This window comes from Ascaphus truei, unplaced genomic scaffold, assembly GCF_040206685.1.
Source record: "Ascaphus truei isolate aAscTru1 unplaced genomic scaffold, aAscTru1.hap1 HAP1_SCAFFOLD_389, whole genome shotgun sequence".
NCBI classification, from domain to species: domain Eukaryota; kingdom Metazoa; phylum Chordata; class Amphibia; order Anura; family Ascaphidae; genus Ascaphus; species Ascaphus truei.
The window spans coordinates 120,166-131,304 of NW_027456719.1; the positions used below are offsets into that span (position 1 = coordinate 120,166).

An 11,139-nucleotide genomic window follows, 5' to 3' on the forward strand; every position below is an offset into this window, starting at 1 on the left:
CGTCCCCCCACTCGACCACCACCGGGTCCCCGAATCCTGGACCCCCGATAAGGGTCGAACCAGATAGAGCGGGTCGCGCCATAGGCTTTGCCGGCGGCGGCAGAAACGGCTCAGAAAAATGACTAAGTGAGAAATGCTGAATTTTAGGAATCCATATCTCCGGTTCCGGAGGGTTCAGCGGATCAGGGTTTGGGGTATCTGTAGCCACTGCTCCGGCATCGCTGCAGAACCATCCTTGACCCGCTTGGACCAACCCGACGGAGTATGGACCCCCTTGAAGTTCGGGACTTTTCCCATAAACTTCAATGGCAGAAAACCCCCATTGACTTCAATGGCGGCGATTTACCATTGAAAGTCTATGGCGGAGCTGCCCGTTGTTTTCAATGGGGATTTAGTGAAAAGCTGAGATTTCTTTTTCAATGGAGATTTTTGTATTAAAATGATTTAATGTGCATTGGTGTAACTCCGGTTTCTTAGGTCGTAGCAAGTCGCTTTTTGGACCATATGGTGTCCCAGTTCTGGCAATGCGAACTGGGAAGTTTGGACCTGCTAAACCTAACGGAACCGGATATTTTAATACGTTTATGTTTTATGCTTAATAGTGTATCTTAAGGTATGGACAAAGACCCAGAAGAGATTCTTTTGGGCCATAAGGTAGCAGATGGCCCTGGGGACGCCGCTATGTCTAGGATTTAAGTGCTGTTCAAAGAGTTTTATCACCCTCACTGTTTATCCGAAGCCCAAACCAGGGCAGGTCTTAAGTGTTCCAGTTAACACCTTTCAACAAAGGTTTTCCTGCCAGAACTCCAAATGGTAGACTGTCTGGCATTCCTGACGTAAATGTGGGGCTTCAGAAATGAGACCCCCAGAGTTCTACTGCACATGTGCCAACTAGCAGGGGGGCATGGGTCAGAATGCTTTCCCACGTTAGTGAGTGGCTGGAGGTAATTGGAAACCAATCCCCTGTGCTTAAGGTTAAGAATAGAAGGAGAATGGTTTATAAACTGCTGTCCACCCATATATCCTTTGTCTTCGTTTGCTGATATGGTTACCTGATATCACCTGAATGATTTCCTCACTGCTGAAAGAAATGCTACATCATACTTCTCATTCCCCAACCCTTAAGTAAGTGTACTTCTTGTTCGTTACTGTATTATCTGTTGTGTTCACCTATATTCTAAGGAATAAATACAATTTATTATATCTTAAGCCTCGTTCAGTTCAAACCCAATTATTTTTGTGTAATATTAATAAGCCTGTGGAAGCTATCGTCACAAGGAGGTATTATAGTGTGTATTGTGGGGAGAATTAGTGTGTGTGTTGTTTGGGAGTGATATTCGGGAGGATTGTGTGTGCAGAAGGAAGAATGAGTGAGGGGGGAGTAAGGGAGCAGGATTGAATGAGAGGGGGTCATTGAGTGATAGCGGGGAGGGGAGGGAAGAGTGAGGAGAGTGGGTGTAGGAGGGAGCAGTGCAAGAGACCGTCGGGGGCAGAATACATGGTGAGAAGGGAGGCTGCCTAGAAGCATAAAAATCTACTTCACCACTGTTCTGTACTCTCTTCAATACTCTGTGTTACAGATCTCTCTGGCAAGAAATGGGGTCCAATGGCAAAGACTGCTCTAAATAAGATAGTATAAATGAACACAGAGAGAAATTCCAAAGAGTAACCCAAGAAAATACAAGTGAAATCTAATCGTAAGGTAATTAGTCCCATTAAGTGAAATACATAAAGGAATAGTCCATAAAAAAGCACAAAGGAAAAAAATAGGAGTACTTTATTGTGATGTTACATTTCAGAGAATATAAAATTATAGGAAAACAATTCCACTTTGTTCAGAAAACCAGAAAGTCTTGGTCCCAGGTGGACTGAATTTTTATTGCAAATAAGTTCCTTAATACACAAGTAAAGAATATAGTTACTTATTCTATTCTCTACTGTAAGACGTGCCACATTGCCCAATATTTGGGTACAGTGTCCAGATTGTGACCATGCACTACAGAGGTGAGATTCCCCCAACTCCAATTTGCTACACACTCCAAGAGAGATTATTGTGATCAGAGGTGGAATGAGAGGGGTGAGAAGGGTCGCTGCCCAGGGAGTAGCCTGACAGGGGGTACAGAAATCTCTTTTGGTGCATATATTGCGGAGCTGCATTGATTGACTTGTCAATCAGCTCTGCTGCCTATCCCATTGACATCATGATCCGGCACTGTGATCAGCTGCAGCGCTGACCCAGGTGTGTTAGTGCAGCACTTTACAGGGAGGGAACAGAGGTTGTGGATGACAGATGCTGGGGATAGGCCATGAGTACGGGCCAGAGTAAGGTGGAGACTTTCTGTACTCTGCATACAGGACACTGCATGCATGACAGTGTCTGTGTGTGTGTGTGTGTGTGTGTATTCCAAGTGTCAGTGTGCATAAGTAAGTGTGCTCTGTAAGTATGCCTGTGTGGCAGGTATAGGGGGGTGGTTCAGCTGGAGGAACTTATCCAGGCACAAAAGCACATAGATGCCCCAGATTATACCACCCCAAATGCTGATAATATCCTGCTGCACTTTACAGAAGATGATGCAGATGTCAGTGGGTGGTGGGTTCATTAAATCCATCCATCATATCATAGCCACACTGTGCATATGATGTACTGAATCAATCACAGGAAGACATCTCCATGGTAGGGGTAGAAGTTAATCATTTTGCTGCTTGTAGTGTTTGCTCTTGTCCTGTGCAGTGTTGACGTAGATCCGTCTCTTCAGTGTTCACTGCAATAAAAGTAAGACATTGCATTAATATTACAGAAGTTTGGGAGCTGAAATCCCACTATGCTGCAGACATTTTCCCTTTGCATAAGATTCTTGTGATTATATCTCAATGATGATCAATAACAACTACATCATAACACAGCCGCTCAATACAAAATATGTATTTGCTATCAATGGTCATGGAGGCCAAACGTCACAGAATGTACAGATACACTACCGACACACTTTATTGAAGTGTGGTCGGTACCGCAAGCCGGGAAATCTCCCGGCTTGCTAGTGGCCGCCCCTCGGCGTGCCGCGCATCATAGACGCGCGGTCACGCGTCATCGGGAGCGTGCGCCCCCTGCACGCGTGTCCAGGGGCTCCCCGAGGGAGCCCTGGTGTCCCGCGATCGCGGGACAGCGGCAGGGGGTTCCGGGGGACCCGGCGGACCCGGCAGCGGTAGGGAGAGCGCCCCGATCGGAGGGCGCTCTTCCGCTGCTTCGGCGCGCGCCCGTCACACTCGGGCACGCGCCAGGCTACTGCTGCGGCACAGAACGGGCAAATGCTCGAATAAACTGTGCCGCAGCAGTATACTGCTGCGGCCGAGTTTATTCGAGCATTTGCCCGTTCTTGGCCGCAGCAGTAACCTGGCGCGCGCCGGAGGGTGCCGGGCGCACGCCGAAGCAGCGGAGGAGCGCCCTCCGATCGGGGCTTTCTCCCTTCCGCTGCCGGGTCCGTCGGGTCCCCCGGAACCCCCTGCCGCTGTCCCCCACATCGCGGGACACCAGTGCTCCCTCGGGGAGCCCTGGACGCGCGTGCAGGGGGCGCAGGCACCCGATGACGCGTGACCGTGCATCGGTGATGCGCGGCACGCTGAGGGAGTGCGGCTAGCACGCCGGGGCATCCCCCGGCTTGCGGTGCTAGCCGTGCTTCAATAAAACGTGTCGGTAGTGTAGCAAGGATTATTTCTTCCTCTGGTGCATTATGATGGGATGTGTTGTAAGATTCTGCATTATTAGCATCACTGAATCTTTTGGAAACTGAGTAATATTCTATGTTTTAATGCAATATTATGGATGATCAGCCGGTAAAATAAAGCTTACTGTATCTGTAGCCATGCTCTACCCATGATGTGCTGAATCAATGACTGCAGAGTGATTCAGAGTGGTAAACATGACTGGAACACATCTCTGAATAGAGGACAGAACAGCAGTGCAGAGTAGGAGGTGAATGTATCTCAAATGGAAGACTTAGTAGCTGTGTGGGGAGTAGACAGTACAGACTGATCAAATAAATAGTTAAAGGAGTATCTTCAACATTACTTGGCTTTGTTATCAACATTGAAGTTTCTCTTGTTTTTTCTGTTCTTTAAATCACTACTACTGATGCCATGTGTAACCTGTACTGAGAGATATACTCTACTGGCCTAGATGAAACCATATGATGCAAACAGGATTCATCCCACTCCAGATTCATATGATTGCACCACTTCAACCTTTAATAAAACACATAGAACTACAGCAGTGCGCTACTGCACATGTTCTTGTTATGAATGGTAGTAGATGTGGTCCTTGGGTCAATACTTCATACAGCAGCCACACTCTACTCATGATGTATTGAATCAACAAAAACCTGCATGGTACAGATCACAGGAAGGGTAGAGTAGAGGGGAATATGTCCAATGCGAAACCCTTAGCAGCTGGATTGTGTGGAGTCAACAAAACGACAAATACTAAATGAGAAATATACACATTGCTTATCTGTCTCTGTGTAGTCATTTTCCTCCTCTTCAACTGTCTTTCAAAATTTCTCTTCTGACAGAAAAGAAACACATGGCTTCAATATTCACTGTTCTTCCCTCCTGAAATAAAAGTTAAGCATTGCATGGTTATGATCATACATACAATGAACCTTGCGCCAAACCATGTGATCCAAAGTAAATCCACCTCCCTCCCATAGCTGTGTTCCTTCTAGAGCTTCTACCACACAAGTCATTAATGTTCGTGACACTGTACTGCAGTCACAGTCTGCACACAAAGTACTGAATCAATTACATCACACTGAAAAGGCAGTCTACATGATGCAATAGTTAACCATAATAACTCTGTCATGCAAATGACAGGAAAACCTATATGTATATCATTAGGGGGAGGGGAAAAATAATTAAAAAATAAGTGCGACAAATAAAAACAGATTATAGGAAAGTAAATCCTTGCCCTGGGAACTTTACAATCTAATAGAAATGTTAGAAGACTTAAAGAGAGGCAGCAGTTGGGGGAAGAAGTGCAGTAGATGACAATGCTTGTCCTTAATGGTGGGTACAATTAGTAGAAAGCACATCTTGGGAACAATAGTTGTTAGCAGTGACTGTGGGTGTGGGACAGTAGCCACGAGTCAAAGTTTTTGAAATGCTTGATTTAAGTCGTGAATTTTAAGATTGGTCTTACATGTGGGTGGAAGAGGTTATGTTGGCATATACTGAGTGTGAGGAAGTTTCACATGTACGGTGCAGTGATGGAAAATGGTTTCAGGCAAGTGAGAGAACAGTAGAGGTGAAAGAAGTTTACAGGAGACAGTTATGGTTATAGTGCAAGAGACAAGCAAGGGCATAACGAGAGATCAAAGATGATATGCAAGAAGGAGCAGATTAATGGAGAGCCTTAACAAAAAGGTAAGGAGGAGAACTTTGTAGGTGATACAAAAACTTGATGGGATGCCAGGACAGGGATTTAAGGAGATGAGCAGAGACTGTTGTGGGAGAAAGTGAGATAATTCAAGCAGCAGAGTTTTGCATAGGAGAAAGTTGTGAAGCATGGAGGCCTGTTAGTAGTATGTTAAAATAACCTATAGGATAACAGTATACATTGGAGTTTTAGCAGTAGGTTGAGAGGGGAAAGGGAAGATCTTGGCAATATTACAGAGAAAGAGGCAACACATTTTACCCATAGCCGTGCATGTGAATGGAGATGGAATTGAAGAGCCAAATGTTACTCCTATGCAACATGTTTGATGACAAGATAGATGGTAGTACTGTTTACTGTGATGGAGAAAGGGGATAATATGAGCCCAGTGTTAGACATTAAGTTTAAGGCAGTGGAGTGCCATCCATGAGCATATAGCCAGGAGACAACCCAAGAGTAGGGACTTGATTGCAGGAGTGAGAACAGGGGTGGATAGATTTGTGTGTGTATCATCCGCATAGAGATTATATCTAAGGCCAAAAGCATTGATGAAGTCACCAAATGATAGTATGTAGAGAGAAAGAGAGATCTCAGAACAGACCCCTGATGTATACCCACAGACAGATCAATAGAAGACGAAGACATGTTAGCAACAGAGATGGAGAATGTGTGACAGGAAAGTTATGATGAAAACCAGGATAGAACTTTGTTACTGATACCAAGAGAGAGTTTAGAATATGAAGGAGGAGAGTGATTGAGAGCATCAAACGCAGCCGATAGATCAAGTAGGATTAGTAGGGAAAAACCTTGGGAATTAGCTTTAAGCACAGTCTGTAGAACGTGCTGTACGAAAGGCAGGTTGTAAAGGATCCAGGAGGGCATGTGATTTAAGAATGTTGACACTAGCAATTAGAAGGCAAACAGCATGAGGGATACAGAGCGGTAGTTAGTAAGGCACATAGGGTGTAGTTTGTTTCTGACAAAAGGGTGACCGCTACAGGCTTAAAGTAAGAGGGCAAAAATCCAGAGAATAGGGAGAAATTGAAGATGTGGGTGAGAGTGGGGACTAAGAGATGCAGTAAGGTGTGAGGGGATACGATCTAGAGGGCATGTGGTAGAGGGAGAATAGAAGATGATTAGCTTCCAGCTCTGTAAGAGAAGAAAAGGAGTCAAGTGCAGAAGGAGATTTGGGTAGAAGGAGAGAAGGGGGAAGGGACAGAAGGAATCTCCTTTTGGGTGGCATCCACCTTGCCTCTGAAGTAGTCAAATGCTTGAGGAGAAGTGAAGGAAGGATGGCAAGTGGGAGGAGAAGGTCAGTGGAGGGAGTCAAATACAGAGAAAAAAAACAGCGTAAATTAAATTTGAGTGTTGATGAGTGTGGAAAAAAGTAGTGTATTTAGCCCTAGAGAGCAGCTTTATACAGGACAGGAGACATTTTTACTGTAGAAAAATCAAACAAAGTGTGAGATTTCCTCCGTAGGTATTAAGAACAGCGAGTGGAAGTGTGATGAGTGTGTTTGGGAATTTAGCCAAAGGTGTGGGTTAGAGGGATGAGTGTGTCAGAGCCTATAGGGGGCATATAGATAGGAGGATAGCATTGTAAGAGTTAATAAGATTGTTAGTTTAAGCAGAAAGAAAGAGAGAGAAGAGAGAAGAGAGAAGAGAGGTTAGAGTAGATGTCAGAGGAGAGTTTAATTAAGCAGAGGCAAATCAGTGGGACAGGTAAGATGCGGTGAGGGGAATGACTGATTGTGACTGATGAGAGCAGAAGAGGTTATGTACAACTAGAGCCTTGTTAGTAAGAGTGGACATTCCAGAGGGCACAGGAGAAGGGAAGAGAAAAGTAAGGAAAGGAATGTGGATTACATTAGATAGGTTAACACTCTTAGTAGGGAGGCCTGATGTGTATATGAGCCGGTCCAAGATTATAAGAGATATCCCCCAACATCAGCGAGCATAGAAGGAGACACAGAGATAGGTGTAGAGAGAGACAGAGATAGGGATATGTAGAGAGAGAAGGGCGTCAAGAGAATGAGACAGATAGGCGTAGAGAGAGGAGACATAGAGAGAGGGGGCTTTGAGAGGGGGGCGTAGAGAATGAGGGAAGGTGGAAGAGAATAGGATGTGCAGGAGTGCATTTCATTGAGCAGTGCAGAAATAGCTGCAATAGAGGTCTGTACAAATGGTGCTTTGTGTAGACACATGCAAAGGTAGGGGAAGGAAAGTGTATAGAACATGTGGATAAAAGCAGGAGTGTGGAAGTTAGAGAAATTAGAAAAGTTTTACAGAGGAGTGAGGAAACAGTAAACAGAAAGAACAAGAGAGAGGTTACATTGGGATGACGTGCTGTGGTAGAGAGAAATGCTAGGAGAGAGCCTCCAGATATTAGAGGACATGAATTGAGAGAGCAAATGTATAAATCAAAACCGGAGGGGGAGGTATAGCACGAAAGCTTGCACAGCAGTTGATGAAGATTATAGTCTTAAAGTTGCGTGTACCTGTCAGGGCACTCAAGAAGGTCAATGCTCACAAGTGCAGAGTTCATGAAGAAATGCTGAATCCAGTTCCCCTCCAATTTAATTTTAATATAACTTTTTCATTCTTCATTACTGCAAAAAGCAAACAAAACAAAACCACATTGCATTACTATTTTCAAAATGGATTGAATGACATATTCAACAGTAACTGTGTGATGCCAATATTGCCTTCTCACTCGTAGGCCAGTACGGTCAGGTACCCAGTACTGATAAAACAATAAGTGCCCGTACTAAGTACCAATATGAATTATAAGGAAATGTAAAATCTCCAGGTCTCTCTCCATCTCTGCAACAGATATATGGATAAGCCCATATTAAGGCATCACGTGACCGGAGCCGTCACTGACTGGGTATACGCAAAGATGCAGGGAGATGCAAAGAAAGGGAGGGAGAGAGACAGGGAGAAGATGGGAAACGGAGGGAGGCACGGATGGCAGGCCTCTCTCTTTCACTGTTGCATGCAAGGAGCTGGTCCCAACATCCACAAAGTGTGTGTGTATTATTGGTTGTGTTTTATGGCGGTAGGAGGATAGTGTGTATATTGTGTGTGTGTGTGTGGGAGTATTATATTGTGTGTAGGGTATTATAGTGTGTATATTATGTTGAGGTGCAGAGGAGAGTGTTAGATTGGGTATCTTGTGTTAGGGGGTATTGTGTATATTGTGTTTAAGACTATAATATTATTGGGGAGATTATTATTGAGGAGGTATTAAAGTGTGTATTGTGGGGAGTATTAGTGTATGTATTATTTGTGGGTGACAGATGCTGTGGGTAGGCCAAGAGTACGGGCCAGACTAAGGTGGAGACTTTCTGTACTCTGCATACAGGACTCTACATGCACTGCAGAGGTGAAATTCCCCCAACTCCAATTTGCTACACTCTCCAAGAGAGAATATTGTGATCAGAGGTGGAAGATGAGCAGGGTCACTGCCCAGGGAGTAGCCTGTCAGGGGGCATGGAAATCTCTTTTGGTGCGTATGTTGCCACGTGGCATTGATTGACCGGTCAATTAGCACTGCTTCCTATCACAGTGACATGATCCGGTGCTGTGATCGGTTGCAGCGCTGACCAAGGTGTGTTAGTGCAGCAATTTACAGGGAGGGAACAGAGGTTGTGGGTGACAGATGCTGGGGGTAGGCCAAGAGTACGGGCCAGAGCAAGGTGGAGATATTCTGTACTCTGCATGCCCATCCTGCATGCCCAGGACTCTGCATGCATGCCAGTGGCTGTGGGGTGTGTGTGTGTAGGTATGCCAAGTGTCAGTGTGCATAAGTAAGTGTGCTGTGTGTGTAAGTAAGTTTGCCTGTGTGGCAGGAGGTGTAGGGGGGTGGGGGGCGGGGGGCGGTTCAGCTGGAGGACTTTACCCAGCACAAAAGCACATAGATGCCTCTGATTATATCACCCCAAATGCTGATAATATCCTGCTGTAGATGCACTTTACAGAAGATGATACAGATGTCATCAGTGTTTGGTGGGTTCATTAAATCAATCCATCATATAATAGCCACACTGTGCATATGATGTACTGAATCAGTAACACCAATCACAGGAAGACATCTCCATGGTAGGGGTAGTGTTGAAGTTAACAAAATATGTCCAGCACTGTGGTGTGGAGCCCATACATAATAATTGTGCACATTACCAGAACAACATATTGTCAACTGCATGATCATTTTGCTGCTTGTAGTGTATACTCTTGTCCTGTGCAGTGTTGTAGTAGATCCGTCTCTTCGGTGTTCACTGCAATAAAAGTAAGACATTGCATTAATATTACAGAAGTTTGGGGGCTGAAATCCCACTATGCTAATGACAGTTTCCCTTTGCATAAGATTCTTGTGATTATATCTCAATGATGATCAATAACAACTACATCATAACACAGCTGCTCTATACAGAATATGTATTTGCCATCAATGGTCATGGAGGCAATATGTCACACAATGTACATATATAGCAAGGATTATTTCTTCCTCTGGTGTATTATGATGGGAGGGTGAGATTCTGCATTATCAGCATCAGTAAATCTGTAGGAAACTGAGTGATATTCTATTTTTTAATGCAATATTAGGGTAAAATAAAGCTTGCTGTATCTATAGCCATGCTCTACCCATGATGTGCTGAATCAATGACTGCAGAGCGATTTAGAGTGGTAAACATGACTTGAACTCATCTCTGAATAGAGGGTAGCACAGTAGTGCAGAGTAGAAGGTGAATGTATCTCAAATGGAAACCCTTAGCAGCTGTGTGGGGAGTAGACAGTACAGACTAACCAAGTAAATAGTAAAAAGTAGTAACTTCAACATTACTTGGTTTTGTTCTCCACTCCTGTTTTTCTGTTCTTTAAATCACTAATACTGATGCCATATGTAACCTGTACTGAGAGTTATATACTCTACTGGCCTAGATCAAATTAAATGATGCAAACAGGATCCCTCCCACTCAAGATTCATATGATTGCACCACCTCAACCTTTCATAGCAATAACATAGAACTGCAGCAGTGCGCTACTGCACATGTTCTTGTTATGAATGGTAGTAGATGTGGTCCTTGGGTCAGTACTTCATACTGTAGCCACACTCTATTCATGATGTATTGAATCAACAAAAATCTGCATGGTACAGATCACAGGAAGGGGTGGAGTAGAGGTGAATATGTCCAATGCGAAACCCTTAGCAGCCGGATTTTTTGGAGTCAATAAAACGACAAATACTAAATGAGAAATATACACATTGCTTATCTGTCTCTGTGTAGTCATTTTCCTCCTCTTCAACTGTCCTTCAATTTTCTATTTTGCAAGAAAATGAACACATGGCTTCAATATTCACTTCTGTTCTGCAGTCTTTCCTCTTGAAATAAAAAAGTTAAGCATTGCATTATTATTATTATAATTATTATTGACGATACATACAATGAACCTTGCTCCAAACCATGTGATACAAAGCAAATCCACCTCCCTCCCACAGCTGTGCTCCTTCTAGAGCTTCTACCACACAAGTTATTCATGTCAGTGAAACTGTACTGCAGTCCCGGTCTGCACACAATCTACTGAATCAATGACATCACACTGTGTCACACAATGTCATGCTAACGACAGGAAACAATCTTTGTATATATCTTTGTATATATAATAATAATAATAATAATAATAATAAAAAAAATAAGACAGGACAGACACTC

The 11,139-nt window shown here is 44.0% G+C and overlaps 1 long non-coding RNA gene across 1 annotated transcript; it reads right to left on the reverse strand.

Annotated features, from left to right (window-relative positions):
- Positions 1-2,690: 2,690 nt before the first annotated feature.
- LOC142483906 (uncharacterized) lies at positions 2,691-10,803 on the reverse strand. The gene is made up of 5 exons (XR_012797497.1): positions 10,689-10,803; positions 9,605-9,702; positions 7,924-8,034; positions 4,496-4,605; positions 2,691-2,762 (listed from the first exon to the last, which is right to left on the reverse strand). It is a non-coding gene; the product is annotated as an uncharacterized LOC142483906 (long non-coding RNA).
- Positions 10,804-11,139: the final 336 nt, after the last annotated feature.